Consider the following 15,391-nt stretch of genomic DNA (forward strand, 5'->3'; position numbering starts at 1 on the left):
TTAGGTTACTTACAGGAGCATGGTAAGCGATTATAGGAGCGTGGGTGACTCAAAGGCAGCCACATCACCAGAAGGCACAGCCCATCATGGCTGAAGACCCACGAAAGCTGTATCCTTGGAGCCTCCTGGACAACTGGCAGGCAACTCTACCAGAGAGTCTCCTCTTCCCCAGAAATGATTCCTGCTTTGTATGACCTTGGTGGGAGCTTTGTAAATCTTATAATTTTTAGGGACTTCTGAAGCTTACAAATTTCAAGAGCTCCTTTAGTCTTTTTTCTCTAACCTGAAGGGAATGTTTCAGTTGGGAGGAAATGGCTACATAGTGGGTCGTCACACTTGAATGTATTCAGATACTGTGTCGTGGTCCAAGTAGCTAAAGGGGAGGGGCTCCTCTCTTTTGATCCTCAGATAAGGGCAGATGTGGGCAGACCCACACTTCTGCTTTTATTGGGATGTCTTGTGGCAAGATGAAATAGACATTTATATGGTTAAACGTGGTATTAACTAGTACTGAAATATCTAGGAAAAGGTAACTTATCCTTACATTTTACTTTTAAATTATTTTAATTAGCATATATTAATTAAACATGATAATTTGTGTCATTATGACATTTCCATACATATACATGATTATTTTGGTTATATTCACTTTCTTTCACCCACTCTTGCTAATCTTTCTTCTCTCAGCTAGTACCCACTTCTGTGTGTGTGTGTGTGTGTGTGTGTGTTTCATTAGGGTTGATTAAAGGAGTATAAGTGAGAGTTTATTTATAAGACCATGGGCAATTTTACCAGTGGCTTCACCACCAAAGAAAATTTCGTCTCTCCCCTATCAACACATTAACTAACTATAAACTATTGCTGTTTTAAATTGTTGGGTTTGAGATCTTATACAAATTCTAGATAGCTCTTTGTTGGCTATGAGCTTTACACATGTTTCCTTGCCATCTCTAGCTCATCACACATATTCTTTTAACAGAATATATGCTGCTTCCAGAACAAAAAGAGGTTTTAATTTGGATGAAATCCAATTTGCCCTTATTTTTTCCCTCTCCTGACTCACTCTTCTGGTACTGAACTTCAGACCTCTGCCTGATCCCAGGAGAGAGAGAGCTACGTGTTTTCCCAGGGTGTTTCCATTTTTTCTTTTTTTCTTTTGTATTCACATGTAGACCTATGATCTGTTCTAAGTTAGCCATTTATAAGTGCTCAAGTTTTTCCTTGTGTGTATGAGCATGGTTTTCTTTTTCAGCCCAATTTGTTACAAAGCTGTCTTTTTACCATACTATAATTTTGTGCCATTGTAATAGAAAACAGTCTTGGGCTTAGACTGTAGCTCAGTGGTAGGGAAATGGCCCAAAATGCCCAAGGCCCTGAGTTCTAGTGCCAGCACAGAGAAGAAAGTTGGCCCTGTTCATAGGCTCATCTCTGGACTTCCTTCCCCATCCCGTTGATCTGGGTGTCACTTTTGCCAGGACTGCAGGCCCTCTGTCACCAGTGTTTTATTCAGCTTTGTTCCTTTTCTCTATTTAAACTTTGAGATCTAGTTGTATATATTCAAAATAAAACAATCCTTCTGGGATTTTGATTGGGGTTGCATTAAATCCATAGGTCCATTGGCAGGCTATTACGTGTAATCCTTTACCTCTTATACAGTGTGGCTCACTGATGCTGTTTAACACTGACTTATGACTGGAAAAGCTAATGATTGTCTTTATTCTCCAGAAAAGCACAGTCCCTGGATGCCATAGTGCCCACTGTCCATCAGTGCTGCCCAGTGCTGTAGACACCTGCTTACCCTTCCTACACTGCTCAGTGCCTGCTACTGTTTACCCACAAGGCTATGGGTTTCTGTGTTCAGTTGTTTGGGGCATCTCACCTACTTCGTTGCTTCAATGTTTCCTTCTTCCTAGGATATATCCTCTGTTGCTACTTTGATGAGCCCTTGGGTGATAAAAAAAAAAAAATTTGTCAGAAAAGATCTTAATTTCACCTTTGCTCTTGAGTTACTTTAGCTGCAAATCTCTATTGAATCAATAGTTATTCCTGCTCAGAGCCTTGAAGGCAACTCACCTTTGTCTTTGATTATTTCTTGACACTTCTCCACCTGTCTCATTATCAGCCCTTATTTTCAGGCAGACTGCTTTTATTCTCTCTAGCTGCGCTGGAAGTTTTTCTTCTCTCTGTAGTTTTGCTACCATAATATGTTTGAATGTGGGCTAATCTGTATCTGTCTGGGAGTTCAGATATGTTTTGTTGGTTTTTCTTTGTAAGACCAAAATTTTTATTTAATTCTAAAAACTTGTCAGCCAAAAATGCTTCTGATTTTCTTTATCCTTTTCTCTGGAACTTTTATGTAAATGAATATGTCAGTCATCCCTCCATCTCTTAACCTCACTGGAGTTTTCGGTGAAGTGTTCCTCAGTACCGTATCCTTAGTGGTTTCCTTAAAGTATGCCTTCCATTCTGTGAGTCTCTCTCTAGCTTTTTAAATCAGAATCAAACCTTTCCATCATGTAAAGTTTAAGAGCTCTCTTTCTCTGTCTTGCTAATTTCCAAGAGTTGTGATTTGTTTTCAATTCTTTCGGCCCTAATTTTATTATTTCTTAATGCTTTTTACTGGTGTATATGTATACACAGATATGTTTCTTTGATGTCTTCGAGTATTGAATACATTTATTTATGGGGTCTTTTTTATATTGTTCCACTAGCTCAGGCTTTAAGAATGTGACCCTTCCTCTTTCTTGTAATCCATTGTTCGTGTTCATTGTGAGTTATCTCTTTGTATATTCTATAATGTGACTATTAAGGAAATTATAGTGGGATTTTCCCCCCTTGTATAAATTATGTGTGGGCAGATTTGGAGAGGATCTGCCATGGTGTGGTGTTTTACATCCTCATGTGGACTTAGCACTCCAGGATCATCACTGCTTTGGAGATAACACTGTATCAATGTGTTTGTATCATCGTGTTAGCCCAGGATGAAGTTGCCCTTGCCCTGGGAAAAGTGGGTATGATTATGGCTTCATGATGAGGAACAGCAGCAAGAGGCCGATCTGCAGATGCTCACCCTTAATTCACTGCAGTAGAGTGTATGATGTTGGTTAAGGCTGATGCGCCACCCAGGAGTGTGCTGAGCTAGTCACTGATCCGTGCTTGCTTGGATAGCAGGCTCTTCTAAAAGTAGACTTAAGTTCCAGAGATGACCCGCTTAGAACAGCAGAGGAAATTCCTCTATGGGTTGAGAGGCCTGTGCTGGAGATAGCTAGTTGGCTTGAATGGGGTGCAGGGGGGAATTGGGAGTATGGAGGCCCTACTGATGAAGTGTCTGCAAGGCTCCGTTCCCATCACTCTTGCCTCCGGGTGCTGTAGTCATTTTCATAAACATGTCCATAGTCCTGGGCTGTTTAAAGGCTGAGCCTTGCTTCAGGCTGAGCCAAGGATGAGGACGGATCCAAGCCTGTGGGTTCTACCCTGTCCTTTCCCCCCTCCATCTAGACAAGGAACTGGGGACCAGCTCTGGTGGAGTCAGGACTCAACCTTTTCGATGCATGAACGATAGGGATAAAGAGATCAGCAAGGGAGCCTGGAACTCTGGAGCCAGGCTGAGGGGAGGGCACTTTGCCAGTCACCACACACCATGGCCTCCTCAGTCAGGCCGGTCGGCTGGCTCCCCGCAGCCTGGGCCCACAGCCCATGGCATTTGCTCTTCACAGTGTAGCCATGGGAGGAAGTTAAAAATGGTGCACAGTGCTTCTTATTAGGGATGGCTATTTAGATTGAGCTGGGATTTACCACAAAGCCCCCAGATCGCAGGGAGTCACCACCAGCCAGACTTGACCCCACTGCTGGCTCAAATCATCTGAGAGAAGATAGAAAGGGCTACTAGAAGGACCACAGCTTGCCCGACAGGGCCTTGGTGTGCACAGGCTGGGAGAATGGGCTGGTTTGTTGTTGCTCAACCTGTCTGTGCAAATTCTGATTGTGACAAGAGTGGCGCTTGCTTTGCCTGGGATTCAAGTGACAGCTGGAAGTATTCAGGGATAAGTTACATTCGGGGCATCTTTCCCAGTGCCAGGCAATAAGATGCGGAGGACCTTGGCCTAAAGAGTCACATCTGTGCACTTTAGTTGGTCTGTGTACTAGGTTCTGAGGCAGTGTGGAAGTATGCAGTGTTAATGTGTTCAGATAAAAATATCCACCAAGTCGCATTTCATGGGGAAAAGGCTGATTTTTTTTTTTTTTTTTTTTACTATTTCCAATATATTCCTGTGAGAACTTCAGCTTTGAATTATGCAAGGTCATGGTGGGGTGTGTTGGGGGGACATATTTCATTAGATGGGACACCCCATAGCAGTGTGTCTGAACTGTTTTTTTGAGCCAGGCAGAACTTGGGCTAAGACTGGGCATTGAGATTCTAATGGCGAGGCCTTGCTTAATTTCCTCCCTGCATTGAGTCTCAGTACCTCAGGAGGGTCTAAAAGAAGAACACCTCCCCACAAGGCTATGGTGGCTGCAAAGGCACATGTCTTTGCATTTTTAGCCCAGCAACTGGCACAGGCAGTGATCATGAAGTGGTGGTTCCTGTTGGCGTGGTAGTGTGGAAAGCGCCTATAGGGCTCTGACTAAATGCGCAGCCTCTCAGAACCCCCCAGTGAGAACGCACATCCTGCCTTTTGCCAAGTACTTTGCTGTGGGCTGGATAGCTTGGGAGAACCTGCACATGGTCTCTAGTCCCCAACCTAGATCCTCCACGCCGCCCTCATTTGGGCACAAGGTCCCTCTAAGATGTTCTGACTAGTTCCCATAGCATACCAAATGAGGTCTGATGTGGACCCTCTTAAAGTCACAGTGTAGGGAAGGAGAGGCCTTCCCATTGGTAGACGTAGCGGTGGACTTTGATGCTGAAATCCCACCTCAGCCTCTCACTTGCCTACTCTCCCTAGGGGAGGTACTCCTCCTCTTTGAACCTTATCTGTAAAATGGGAGCAACAGTCCCTTTGCCCTCAGTGTGTTCTCGGAATAAAATTGAAGTGGGCTCACGGATGGAGAGCGTGGCTTGTGGTGGCTGCCAGGGACATTTCTGTTGGCTTGTCTTCGCTGTCACATTCGAAGTCTGCTATTGATCAGCGTCAGCCCCACTCTTCTCTTCATGAGTATTTGCTGATTTCTTCCCCCACCTCCACCCCCACCCGCCTTGGAGCAAAGCTGCTCCAGAAATGACCATGGGAAATAAAGAGGGGCTGTGCTTTGCAGAGGGCGAAGAATTGAAGAAAGGCTGAACTTTGTGGGAAATCACTAAAGATGGGGGGGGAAAACGCAGCTAATTGTCAATTTGAAAGAGTCCACGCAGACATTTATGGATGTTTAGATTTTCTAAATGTCAAAGGGGTCCGGAAATGTGCCTTGGCGCCTTTAGAGACGAGACTAGCTACCCAGCCAAAGCCTCCATCCAAGCCCATGTCTAGAAGGTAGCAGAGGCTTTTCGCAGATGGGAAATGAGCCAGAGTGAGACCAGTTCTCCCAGGAGAGAAGGGGCAGTTTTTTGTTTTGTTTTGTTTTGTTTTTGGGTTTCTTTTGGCGGGGGAACCAGTGCTTTGAGGGACTAGGTGGAACCTTGTGAAAGAGGCAGTCTAGTCCATGTGGAAGTCAGTCTAGCAGACAATGGTTGCCTGGGGCAGGAAGTTTCCTGAAGGCTAAGCAGGAAACGGGGAGGGGAAGTTATATTTTGGGAGCAATCAAGAAAAGAAAGGGAAGAAGCTTTCCTATCCCTTTATGTCTGAGGCTGCTGGTCCCTCCCCTGCGCTCTCAGTGGTGTCCCTAGCAAAGCAGGTAACGGGGGAGCGCGTGGCAAGTGGAGCCCTGGGATCCAGAGTGACTTCAATCCTTCCTTAGGCAGCTCTCGAGCTCCAGAGTCAAATCCATCTCCTAAATGCACGCAGGGCCAGGGCACAGCACCACTCTGGAACATGAGCTAAGGTGGTTCTGTGGTATGAAATGGAGACGCCAGAAACAATGAGGCAAGTGAGTGGTGTGCAGGTGGCCTGAGGGTGTGCATAGCACGTAGGTATGTGCAGGGCAGACCATCTCTGCATGCATGAGTTGAATAAGAAAGGGAGGACGCTGGTGTGTAAGGACATGGGTATCAGAGGAAGAAGTGTGTGGGTGCAGGGGTGAAGGCATGGAAGTGGGGCATTGCAAGGAGGTGGGAATATGTGGGGGAAGGAGGAAGGAGGGTGAAATGGAGAACACACATAGGAGGAAGTTTGTGTGTGGGGATATGGGGGGTTGAGCATGCATGTGAGGGTGAAGTGGGCAGGGTGGGGTGGCAGTTGGCTGGAGGATTGAGGTAGGAGACAGACATATAAAAGATGGAGGAAAGTGTGTGCCTGGGTAAGTGGTTGGGTAGTTTGGGTGAAAGGTGCATAGGCTGGCTAATTTCTGTTTAAATTGAAGAAAAAGAATAAAAGAAAGCAACAAAACAACCAAACAAGTGCAAGAGGGGAAGATACCACAAGCACAAGAGTGCTATTAATTCAACAAAAGAAAACATCCCTGAACAGATGAACAGAACAAAACCGAATAAGGTTTGATGCAGACTCTTTAAAAGTCACGGTGGAGGGAAGGCTAGAAACACACCTGGAGGGCTGGAGAGATGGCTCAGCTGTTCAGAGCACTGTCTGCTCTTCCAGAGGTCCTAAGTTCAGTTCGCAGCAACCACATGGTGGCTCACAACCATCTATAATGTGATTGATGCATACTGATTACATAATAAATAAATCTTGAAAGAAAGAAAGAAAGAAAGAAAGAAAGAAAGAAAGAAAGAAAGAAAAAGAAACACACCTGGAGAATGACAGCCCATGCCCAGCCACCATGCTGAGTCTTGGGGAAGGTCAGAAGTGTAAGGCTGGTCAGGAAAGACAGCCCCTCTCAAGGCAGCTGACGACGACCTAGTCTATCCACTCTCTGCTTGTTTGAGCATCTGTGTGGTGGGCACACCAGCCAGCTGAATTGCCAGCGTGACTCATTCTTTGAGGCATGGCTTCTCCTCTCCACCTTCTGGCCCTTGGGAGCTGTGCAGTCATTTTTCTTGTTTGGCAACGGGGGGGGGGGGGGGCAAGGGGGTGAGTGTGCAGGTGGCAGGCTGCTGCAAATGTCTGGGAGCAAGCTCTTCCTTCGAGTCACTCTTCCTGGAGGGTTGATAGACTCTGTGTCAGTCCTCTCCAGGCCAGGGGGGAAGATGGTCTTAAGAGATGTCATTCAAGGCCGGTAAGAAAGGCTTTGGGCATCCTAGAAACAGCCCCTATCCTGCTGTGGAATGTGGTTTGAAGAAACCACTGGCCAATACCATAGGAGGCAGTGGGCTCCCCACAGACCCACGGAGTCAGGGAGGCACTTTCTCCTCTTGCTGCGTTTGGTGACACTGGGGCTGCCGACTGTGCCCAAATACCTCCTGTGACCCAAAGGCTTGACATGGACACCCCAAGCATACCTAGGCAGTGGATGCCCTGGGGGTGGGAGGCCAATAGATCACCTTTCTCCCACGAAACTCCAGGGGACTTTAAGAACTCCTAGCCTGTGCTGTCCATAATCAGAGAAGATGCAAGCTGTGGAATTGAAAGAGGGAAATAACACAACAGGCAACCGACCCACATACCAGGATTTAGCAGTCAGCAAAGACTTCTGAGTATTCTAGAATGTTCCAGGCACCCCCTTCCTTCCTGTCTCCTTCTTAGGCTGGGGTAAGAGTAAGAAGAAGGGTGAATAGCATCCCCTCTCCGTCCTTCATGAGCCTTGCTCATGTCTGCTTTGAGCTTTGTGTCTAGAAGCTTTGATCGTGGAAAGCTTCTGTGCCTGAAGTGTTTGAAAACCGTGTTAGGCCACGGGCAGACATTTTTATTCAAGCACCAGGTAGCAAATATCCCTGGCTTGCCAACCCTTGGGTCTCTGTGAAGCTGTCCGACAATGTCACAGGGACACCAGGGTTCCCACGGGAGTAGAGACCAAAGTGTCTAGGTGTGTGCTCTAAGACTCACTGGCACAAACAGGCGGCATCAGATCTTACCCTAGTTAGTAGTTTCCCAAGCCCTACACCAGCTGGTTCTCCTGGCCTAGGCTTACCCTTGTCCTTAGAGCTGGACCCCCAGGGTACAAACCCCCCACCCCAGGCTGCCCTGATGTGCTCAGCCATGCATCCTGTGGCCAGGCCTTTCTCCCCCAAGTGCCTCTTCCTTAGATCTCCCAGTACTGCTTTCCGTACTCTCCCTCCCAGAGTCATCCAGACCAAGTCTCTTAGTCCTCAGCTGCAGGACCAGCCATCCCATGGCTGGGCTGGGCCTCTGTCTCTTCAGTTGCAGGATCCTCACTCAATCTCAGAAAAACTAGGACTGTTGGGCTACAGGGGCTCCAGAGGAAAAAGACCGCGAGGTGTCCACTCTGGACCTGAGGGTCTTAAGGCAGGCTCAGGCTGTGAATGTATGATCAAAATAGCCAGAAACTCAACCCCACAGGCTTTTATTGCTCTGTTTTGTTTTGTTGAGACAGGGTTTCTCTGTGTAGCCCTGGCTGTCCTGGCAATCACTCTATAAACCAGACTGGCCTTGAACTCACAGAGATCTGCCTGCCTCTGCTTTCCAAGTGTCAAGCCTTAGCCGTCCTATTCACTGTCTAGCTGAAGCCAAACCTTGAATTTTATTCCCCCCCCCCCCCATAAGATTAACTTTTCCTGGTTGGAACATTTCTTTTTATCCTTCGGTTTAATTCTTTTTTTTTTTTTCCCGGTTTAATTCTTTTAATTTTCAGTCTTCAAAATGTTTTATCAGCCAGTCTCCTGGCTCTACAGCATTCCTGTCATTCTTAGACTTGCCAGCCATGTCCCTGGGGACAACGCACACAGTGATGGACCCATAGCCCTTCTACCTCAGACATGCAGGAAGCTGGTCCCTCCCTGAGGATGCTCCAGATATGGGTCCCCATCTTGCCTAGCAAATGCAATGGCTCTGTCAACAGGCTACCTCCAGTCAAGTCCTGCCATGGTTTCTGCTGGCTAAGGAGCCCCACTAACAAGGAAAATGTGTGTGTGGAGGAGGTATGACTGACTTTTGATGAACTGATGTTGGCTCTGCTAACAGCTCTGGGTTTTCTTCAAAGAGCTCTCCAGCAGCCTAGGGAATAAATCTGTGAGCAATAAGTTTGATTTCACAACCAATGAAAGGTGCTAGTGGAGTGCCCATCTCCTTAAATATTAAACTCAGGGCTGCAAGCTGTCGTCTTTTCTCTCTCCTAGCCACTAAAGAAACGAGTCTGATGCTCAGGGTGCCAGCTCCTGTGCACTGGCAAAGGGCAGTGCAGGAGGAGGAGAAGGGAGGCCCAGGCCAGCAGTGTGGCTCAGGATTTTGTTAAGTCCTACTGCACACAGCAAGCCTGTCTTCTGTGCCCAGTGCAAGTAGCGTTTCCTAGGCTGATCCTAGAACAAGAGAGGCAGTGTGGGAAGAGAGGTATACACACACACACACACACCACCACCACCACCAGCAGCAGCAGCAGCAGCAGCAGCAGCAGCAGCAGCAGCAGCAGCAACAACAGCAGCAACAGCACACTCCTTTCCTGTGCAGGTATAAACTCTTCCAAGCACACACTTTTGCCCTGTGATTCCTTTGTTGCAATCTGGTGTTGCTGGAAACCACCACTGGTCTTGTCTCTCATTATTGGATCCTGCCCCCAAGTTTTTAAAAGCCCAAGTAACGTTGCCTGCCAGTGGGCTTCTCCCTTGTCCACTTGAGTTTCTCCAAGTACTCATCATTTTAAATGAAAAGTGGTATTATTGGAGGACCTTTGTGTCCCAGATTATAATATACCTATTATTGTTTTTGTTTGGTTTTTTGAGACAGGCTTTCCTTGTGTAGCCCTGGATATCCTGGACTCTAAACCAGGCAGGACTCAAACTCACAAAGGTCTACCTGCCTCTGCCTCCCATGTGCTGGGATTATTTGCATGTGCCACCATCGCCAGCTACTAATTATTTTTTAACAGATCAATGTTTTATACAAATAAAGTCTTATGAATAAAGAGTTGTGAAGGAATGGGAAGGTAGGGTGGATCTTTGAAGAGTTGGGGATAGAATGACAGTGAACGTAATAAAAATATATTGTATGAAGTTCTCAAAGAATCAATAAAATAACATATTAAAATATATTCTAATTTGTAATGGCACATAGTAATTGCACATACTTACGTAATATGTAACATTTCATGTATACATATGTACAGATCACATCAGAATGACTGATATATCTCTATCATGTTAACCAGTTATCATTTCTTTATATTGGGACCACATCCCTGCTCTACTCCTGCTCCACTCCTACTCCACCCCTGCTCTACCTCTGCTCCACCCCTGCTCTACCCCTGCTCCACTCCTGCTCCACCCCTGCTCTACCTCTGCTCCACCCCTGCTCTACCTCAGCTCCATCCCTGCTCCACCCCTGCTCTACCTCTGCTCCACCCTTGCTCTACCTCTGCTCTACCCCTGCTCTACCTCTGCTCCACCTCTGCTCTACCTCTGCTCCACCCCTGCTCTACCTCTGCTCCACCCCTGCTCTACCTCTGCTCCACCCCTGCTCCACCCCTGCTCTACCTCTGCTCCACCCCTGCTCCACCCCTGCTCTACCTCTGCTCCACCCCTGCTCTACCTCTGCTCCACCCCTGCTCTACCTCTGTTCCACCCCTGCTCTACCCCTGCTCTACCTCTGCTCCACCCCTGCTTTACCCCTCCTGTACCCCTGCTCCATCCCTGCTGTACCTCGGCTCCACTTCCGCTGTACCCCTGCTCCACTCCTGCTCTACCTCTGCTCCACCCCTGCTCTACCTCTGCTCCACCCCTGCTCCACCCTTGCTGTACCTCTGCTTCACCCCTGCTCTACCTCTGCTCCACCCTTGCTCTACCTCTGCTCCACCCCTGCTCTACCTCTGCTCCACCCCTGCTCTACCTCTGCTCCACTCCTGCTTCATCCCTGCCTAGGTCCCTGGGCCACATCCTAGGAAAGTTGATTTCCTGGCACAAAATCTTCTAAATTGCAAAACCACTGGGGGGGGGGGGGGTGTCCAGAAATCAGAACTGGAATTTTGTAGATATAAACTCAGGATGAGTCAGAAGGTTGACTCCTGTGCTGCCAGGGTGGGGCTGGGTAAGCTCAGGAGGGGTGAGGCCAGTCTGTTTCTAGTTAGCATGGCCCATTCTGTAAGATTTAATGGGACCAGGCCTTTCGTGTCCTTCTGGGGTTAAGGAATGTGCTCTTACGAACCTGTGCCTTCCAGGAGTCTGCCTTGGAGACCACAGGAAATAGGCAGACATCCTGCTAATAAAGGTTCTCTTTCCTCCTAAGGACTCCTGCAGCATGCAGGCGTCCTCCTAAGGACTCCTGCAGCATGCAGGCGTCCTCCTAAGGACTCCTGCAGCATGCAGGCAGCCAGCGTCAGCTGGGCAGATAGATTTCAGAGAAGACATTCTGTAGTGGCTGCAAAGGGTGTCATTTCTCTGGCCTTATTACAGAACTATTATTATTTTTAAAATTTGGGGGGTGGGCAGATATAGTGACACACACCTTTAACCCCAGCACTCCAGAGGCAGTGGCAAGCCAATCTCTTGTGAGTTCAAGGCCAGCCTGGTGTACAGAGTGAGCTCCAGGACAGCCAAGGCTACACAGAGAAACTCTGTCTTGAAACCAAAAATTGTGGCACTGGGGAGATGGCTCAGTGATTAAGAGCACTTGTTCTTCCAGAGGATCCAGGTTCAGTTCCCAGCACCCACGTGGTGGCTCACAACCATCCCTAAGTCCAGTTTCAGGGCCATCAGTGCTTTCTTCTGTTCCCCAAGGGTACCAGACACACACACACACAGTGAATGCACAAACACATAGGCAGAACATAACCATATACATAAAATAAATAAAACATATACACATAAAGTAAATAAATCTATAAAATGTTTTTAATTTGTATGTGAGGTGTATGTTTATAAATGTTTGTATATGTGTTCATATGTGCACATACATATGTTTGTATGGAGGCCAGGGAGGCCAGCAGTCACTGTAAGATGTTTTCTCAACCATTCCCTTTTTTTTTTTTTGGTTTTTCGACACAGAGTCTCTTTGTGTAGCCTTGGCTGTCCTAGACTCACTTTGTATGCCAGGCTGGCCTTGAACTCACAGCGATTCGCCTGCCTCTTCCTCCCGAGTACTTAGATTAAAGGCGTGCGCCCCTGTGCCTGGCCCTCAATCATTCTTAACTGTTGTCTTTTGAGACAGCATCTCTCACTGAATCTGGAGCTCACCTATCTGACTGGGCTGTTGGCTAGTGAGTTCCAGGAGCTGACCTGCCTCTGCCTCCTCAGGGCTGGGATTCCAGGCGCATGCTGCCACAGCTGATGTTTTTCTGCCTGTGCTGAGGATCTGAACTGAGGGCTGCATGCTTGCATGACCATCACTTTACTGAGCCATGTCCTCAACCACAATGAAAAGTCAGAGAAAGTGCCAAAAGTTCCCTCCAAAGCCTACTCTTCCCCTTCTCGTGCCCCTGCAGTCACTGACGCCTGATGGTCCCTCCTTCATGCTCATTATTTTTTAAGAGAAGAGCTTAACAGTCTAAAAAATCTAAGACCCTATTCTCATCCAGGGTGTGATGGTGAGGGCCGCTCACTGCAGGGGGTCCCCAGCGTGTTCTTAAGATTCTGCATAAGGATCCAAGTGATGTCAACTGTCCCAAAGGGCAGGGAGTGGCAGGCTTTCTCAGCACATCCTACCCATCGCTTTTCTCTGTTCCTCCAGGATCCATGGCTCAGTGCTTTTCCACCTCCATGGTAGCCAGCTGCTGCTCCTCTGAGATGGTACCCAAGGAAAAAGAAACCCAGCCCCAAGGGCTTCATTTAACTACTGCTGAGTGAGTGTGTGTGTGTGTGTGTGTGTGTGTGTGTGTGTAGGGGGTACAGCTGGAGACCAGAGGTCATCCTTGCGTGTTGTTCCTTAGGATAGTCATCCACCGTGGTTTTTGAGACATTCTCTCACTAGGATCTGGGCTTGTCAATTGGACTAGGCTAGGCTAGACATCCCTGTGGTCTCATGTTTCCCATGTTGTTAGCATTACAAGCGTTTGCCGTCGTGCTGAGCTCTTCATGTTGCATCTGGAGATCAAATGCATGTCTCGATGCTCATGAGGTCAAGCACTTTATGAACTGAGCCATCTCCTCGGCTCTAACTACTGTGCATTTTCACAAGTGTCAGAGCTGGACGTGAAATGGGTTCTGGGCCCCACTCAGGACTGGCAGCAGGAAAGGCACGTTCTCCAAGGAGATCTTTAATCAGTGTGGAAAACAGAATAAAGCCACTGAACATTTGGAGTCTTGGATGGAGTTGGGGCCAGCTGATTTTTTTTATTCATACTTTGTATGTATATAAGAGACATTTCTGACCTGTGCTGTGACATTTTTAAACTTAATAAATAGTGAAGCAATCCCCAGAGCCCTTGGCTGCTGAACACTTCATTAGGTGAAAGTTCATGGGGGTTTTCATGGCTTTGGCATACCACGCAATATGCCACATGAAGACTTAACAAGGCAGTCAATGTTTTTATGATCTTTGATGACCATTAAATGTCTCACCAAAAAATGCTTTTGCCAGCCAAGGCAGCAAACAATGTTCTCATAAATGTGAGTTTAGTAAAATAATGAGGATGGACAAAATCAGGAATCGGAATAAACTTAGAATAAACTCTATTCTCTGGTTCTATTGTTTCCCCTGAGGACTTCCTCAAGTTGTTGTCCCCCCACCCTAGCCCCCCCATCCCCACCTCCAATTCCCTTCACTCCCACACTACAGTCCAACCCTGTGTATTTTTTCCTACTCAAACAACCATGGAGCCCCCGCAAGCCCTGACCCTTGTATCACACAGTGGCAGCCTCACCTGTCTAAGTTCTAGACTGTTCTGGCTGAGGGACTTCCTCCCTTCCATCAGAGCTTCTAGAACTCAGGCCTTCGTTCATTCAGCAACTATATTGCATTGCCCTGTCAGAGTCTTCACCCATCTCGGGGTGTCCTTGGGGTACAATCCAGGCCCCTTCCCTTCCCAAGGCACTCGAGCCCACCTGAAGTAGCTACGTGTACATACCAACCTCGCTAAACTTCTCATGTGTCTGGGACCAGGTCACCCACTTCTGAGTGCTGAGCTACATCCTGGCTTCTCACTGTGATACCTTCTTGGTTCAGAGGTCTTTTTCTCCATGGGACTTTTTTCAAGCCCCCTGCCCCCACCCCCAACTCCGAGTTTTGTGTCTTTCCCACATATCCTTTGCCTTCTGTCCTGGTACGTGCTTGGCAGTGTTTTATTTTCATTTTTTCTCCCAATTGTGAAATTCATAACATGAAGTTCACCATTCTACTGGTGTAAGATGCATGTCGGTGGCACTAAGTGTAGCCATCACAGCCACCCGCCTCCAGAACATTCTTATCTCAATCCACTGTATACAGTGTCTTCATTGGTTTCTCCCCCAGCCCTTGGCAAAGACCATTCCACTCTCTGTATTTATGAATTTGACCATGTTAGCAACTTCATATCCGTGGAGTCAGATGGGACTTGCCATTTTGTGTTTGGCTTCTTTCACTTAGCACAGTGTCCTCAAGGCTCATCTGTATTAGCAGATAGCAGAATTTGCTCCCTTTTTAGACTGAATACTATTGTATGTACTATCTTTGACTTATTTGCTGAGTTGTTTCTACTTCTTTTCTTTCACCAATGATGGTGCCATAAATATGGGAGCATAAAGATCTCTTCCGGGGTGGTGGTGGTGGCACACACCTTTAATCCCAGCACTCAGCATATTAGAGGCAGTTGGATCTCTGAGTTCAAGGCTAGCCTGGTCTATAGAGTGAGTTACAGAACAGCCAGGGCTGCACAGAGAGACCATGTCTTGAAAAACAAACAAACAAAACAAAACAAAAATCTCCTCAGCCTCTGCTTCTAATTATTTTGATTACTATGGGAATTGTTGGATCATATGGTAATGTTAATTTTGATTTTTGAACCTGTCTTGCAGAGTGGCTGCACCATTTTCACGTGCTTGGGCAGCAGTGCTCAAGGGTCTCTCTATCTCTGTATCCTTGCCAGCACTTGCTATTTTCCAGCTTTTTGATGATAGCCATCCTGTGGGATGTTAAGTGATATCTCATCCTGGTTCTGATTTGATTAAGTAATACTGTGGTTGCTTTTTTTTTTTTTTTTTTAATAACCCTGCGATCATGGTGGGTTGAAGAATGTGCAAAGGCCATACCTGTGTCTCTCTGTCACCTGCACAGAGAGGGCCCTGTCGTGGTCGCTAGCCAGATGACTGAGAGACTAAAGA

The 15,391-nt window shown here is 47.2% G+C and overlaps 1 protein-coding gene across 1 annotated transcript in view; it reads left to right on the forward strand.

The window, feature by feature from the left end:
- Slco2a1 (solute carrier organic anion transporter family member 2A1) overlaps nucleotides 1-15,391 on the forward strand; it is an 80,295-nt gene that overhangs the window by 43,653 nt on the left and 21,251 nt on the right. The gene's annotated exons all lie outside the window — the stretch shown is intronic.

The sequence above is a fragment of the Acomys russatus genome, chromosome 32 (genome assembly GCF_903995435.1).
Source record: "Acomys russatus chromosome 32, mAcoRus1.1, whole genome shotgun sequence".
Taxonomy (NCBI): domain Eukaryota; kingdom Metazoa; phylum Chordata; class Mammalia; order Rodentia; family Muridae; genus Acomys; species Acomys russatus.